Source organism: Miniopterus natalensis, chromosome 3, assembly GCF_054644295.1.
Source record: "Miniopterus natalensis isolate mMinNat1 chromosome 3, mMinNat1.hap1, whole genome shotgun sequence".
Taxonomy (NCBI): Eukaryota; Metazoa; Chordata; class Mammalia; order Chiroptera; family Miniopteridae; genus Miniopterus; species Miniopterus natalensis.
Window position 1 is genome coordinate 70590737 of NC_142083.1, and position 4134 is coordinate 70594870.

Below are 4134 nucleotides of genomic sequence, written 5' to 3' on the forward strand. Positions count from 1 at the left end.
AGCCTCCAAATAGTGGAATGCCCAAGGAGGTGACTACCTGGGAGAGTCTGTGAGCTTTCTTGTTTTTAATCACCCATCCCCTGAAGGTCATAAACTCAATAAAGAAGGAGAAAACAGCTCCCCTCCTTCTCCTAATTAAAACGTCATCTCTCTAACAGGTGAAAGCAAAGCCTTCACATTTCCATGTGATTTAAAATCCCTTCTATCAACAGTGTGACAGAGAGCAAGAAAATTAACACACCCTTGGGGCAAGACAGTGAAAATATATTACTGTCCTGTGCAGGCAGATGCAATTGCTACTGTGATTTTATACACACACACACACACGCACACACACACACACACAGATGCATAAATAAATGCACTGGCCAAATATGTTATTAAATATTTCAGGGCATGTTGGACATCTTTCCCAGAACTGAATGGGGAAATTCAACCATCCCCCTCTTTGCTCCCATTTTTGGATAGGATAGCTCATGACGCAAATTAAGCAAATAGATTCCCTCCTTCAATGAAGTCTGATTTTCACTTCCAGAGCCTGGCTGGGCGGCAGTCAAAGCCCCTTCTTGTACTTCTATGTACTGAGAGGGGTGGAGGTCTGGCAGTTCCCTGTCACTCTCTGTGGAACATGGAACCACTCCTGTCAACTGCCCTCAGCCTTAGACTTTTACCCCCAAATTATGAGACAACAGGAAACATCCCATTGGACATCCTATTATATTCACACCCATTTTGTTCTGGTGACTTCTTTACCTTCCAATGTATTTGGAAATTCCAGGTCATCTACAAAATGTCAGTGAAGCTATACACAATGAAACGAAAAACCTAGAAGAGTCCTTTTGGGGTCAAGGGGAGGGGAAACAGCATTGCATGGAGCATGAAGAGTGGCCCCCAATCAAATTTAAAGAAAGGCAAGTTGTTTCAACTCAGAACTTCCCACAAAGAGTAAATAAGAAATAAAATGAATTCAATTCATTTTGGCAGCCAACAGATAGATTTCAGTTTATTTTCCTCTGTCCTACAGAATAATATGGGTTTTTTTGTTTTAAGCAAAGAAAAAATAAATAGATGGAAGGAACAGGGCAAATCCCAGGTCAATTTTTAAATAATTTGCCTTTTTCCAAAAGCAGTGCCAAGTTCACATCGGGCATCAGAAAGCCAGGATAAACACTAGACAATTGAAAATGTAATCAATCGTCAGTGCCCTTGAAGGCCACAAGGCATGAATAACAGTCAGCAGGACTTTGTGCAAAGCAAGTCCGGTCGAAATGCAAACATCCCTCCTCTGATGGGAATGGATCAAGGAGAGATGACGTATTTGCTCTTGACTTGTGACAGGTTTATTTTTTTTATTCTGTCACATACAAGCTAATAAGGTAATAATCGAGGCTGCCTCCAGCCTTAGTGTTTAAAATATACCCAACTCACACAATATAAGAAGGAGTTGATGACCAACTATTACTTTAGGAAATGCAGTCTCTTATGTCTTGGATTTGGGGTTTATACATTTATCATTTCCTATACCAGGTATACTAACAACTCTCAGTTCTACTGGTAATGAAAAGAAATAGTAAATGTCTTATGTGTACAGCAGGGGTATCACTTTTACCTTAGAAAATAGAACCGGCCACTGCGCGTTACCAGGTTATCTCGCCATTTAACTACAGAGAACGATCCCTTATGAATCAAGCCCACAGCCTGGAGGTTTTCGATCTCGTGTTCCTTTGGACCCTTGCAAAAACAATATAGCAGGCCTGCAGTGTAAAATTAGGCCTAAACTTAATTATCTTGCAGCCTATTTCCTGAGTTTAATTAACTTTTCTGAGCGGTTTCTACGGCAATGAGGAACAGGCCCATTTTGTATTATTTAGTGTCATAATTTCTCTTCTCTCTCGGTTCCAAGGACACCACAAGCTCCCTCCAGTCCTAATTGCCATGGCAAATGCAGAGATATGAGGACAGAAAAACAGCTCTAACCAAAATTAAGAATGCGCCGCTGTGCATACTAATGCAGGGATGGAAATCGTGAGTGTGCTATCTATAATCCCTTCCAGCCTCTAAATGAACTGGCTTTAAATATTTAATTATCCTGTTAAGTAAATTCAGATTATGAATTCAATCCTCGTCATTACAGATCACTGGGCTGCTTCAGAAGGAAAATAAATCCAGGCCAGGCCAACGGCGTTTCATAAGCTAGGACATGACACAGTTACAATTTACTCTGTCTCCCTCCTGCGCGCTGTGCCTGCCGCTTCTCTGCACTGTGAGAAGACTGGATGTGGCAAGACACCCCGTGTCCCACGAGGCCTTGGGAGCCCAACAGATTGAAATCAGTCCAGGCTGTTCCATTATGAGCTCTGTCACCACCGACAAGTTTCTAAGTCTCTCCCAGGCTGGACTGTCCTGCTCTTGAATTCAGGTAAAGGTAAGTGTCCCACTGGGGGGGGAGGGGGGTGATTATTAAATGAGATAACCAATGAGCTCCCTGGCCTCCCCTTCCCCTTCTCCTTCCATAAAATGTTTTACAGAAGAAAACCATTTCCATCCAGGGAAAGTTGGCAGTTGACTTTTAACATGCCAGTGTGTGAATGGTTGAGAGGGGATATGAATAGGAAAAAACAGCAGGGCCTCTGTTGAAACAGGTAAGAATAAAAAACTAGAGAAAAGGTTGTAAAGACCTAGACATTGTTTGTAACAATCGATAGATGATAGATAGATAGATAGATAGATAGATAGATAGATAGATAGATAGATAGATAGATAGATAGATAGATGATAGATATAGATAGATGATAGATAGATAGATAGATAGATAGATAGATAGATAGATAGATAGATAGATAGATAGATGATAGATAGATAGATAGATAGATAGATAGATAGATAGATAGATAGATAGATAGATAGATAGATATGAAAGAAAGGGAGGGGGGAAAGGAGGAAAGAAGGAACAAAGGGAGGGAGGGAGGAGGAGGAAGGAAGAGAAATAAAACATAAAACGCCCAGGATACTCTGAGGTAAGGTGCTACAACTTCTACAAGAGTCCATGACAAAAACCAGGGAGAATCCAGACAGAACACAGGCCTCTCCTAGTCACCCCGAGCCTGCAGGTCACACCTCCACATTTATCCATGGTTTTGCTGCTGCTCTGCTCTGCCCAGAGCCCGACTTCACACCACAGGGATGGGAAGCCACTGAAGGTCGGTATTGGGAGATCCTGCAGACCTTTCGGATGCCACCAAGTACTTTGAGTCTATGCACCTCTCCAATCATTCGCTCATTTCTGCAGCTGGTCCAGTCTCATAGCCAAGATATTCCTTGTTTTAAGTAGAATGTAGATCCTTAGTTCTGCAATGGGGAAGAGTGCCCCACCACTGTCCCAGGTCAGAGGGACACCTTGACCAGGCTCCATCCTGTCGCTCCTGGGTCCCTCCCTGACCTGCCATGGGAAATTCCCCTTGCACACCAACATCCATTTTATCTCCCGGTCTGGGTATTATAAGGGGAGGTAAAATGAGTCACACTCAAGATTATTCTGAGCCTTGGGAAGGGACATCTCCATTCAAAGAAGATGGGTCACAGATTGATGTCAATTGTGATGGGCAGGCCCTGGCCCTGGGAGATCCTCACGTGAGAGCAAAGAAAAGGACAGTCACTGTAGCTCTTTGGCGTAGGTGACATGCAGCACCACAGCTCTGGCTAACACCAGTGACAATGGCTGATACTTACAATGCTACTCCCTAAGCTTTCAAGGATTGTTCAAACTCTAAAACAATAAGTGCCTGTGGAAACATTCTGTTCCCTGTGCTAAACGTCCCATACCTGAGGATGTTGGGGTTAAATTAGGCAATGACATGGCGACAACTAGGGCAATGGCGGGTCCTGAGGTCCTGGCGTTCTTGTTACCATGGTGAAAATATATAAGGCTATTGTTACTGTTCTCACATCATCTCAAAAACGAGGAAGAATTCCCCTCTCCACATTCATATTCTTGCCCTTTTTATTCATAATTTTAAATCTGCCTTGTTCAAGGAAACAATCCTCAAGACCTAGTCTAATACGTGATTCCATCCTTCAGACGCTGGGGTAATAGAGGGCCTACACTTTCCTCATATTTCATTCATAACCTTGGCC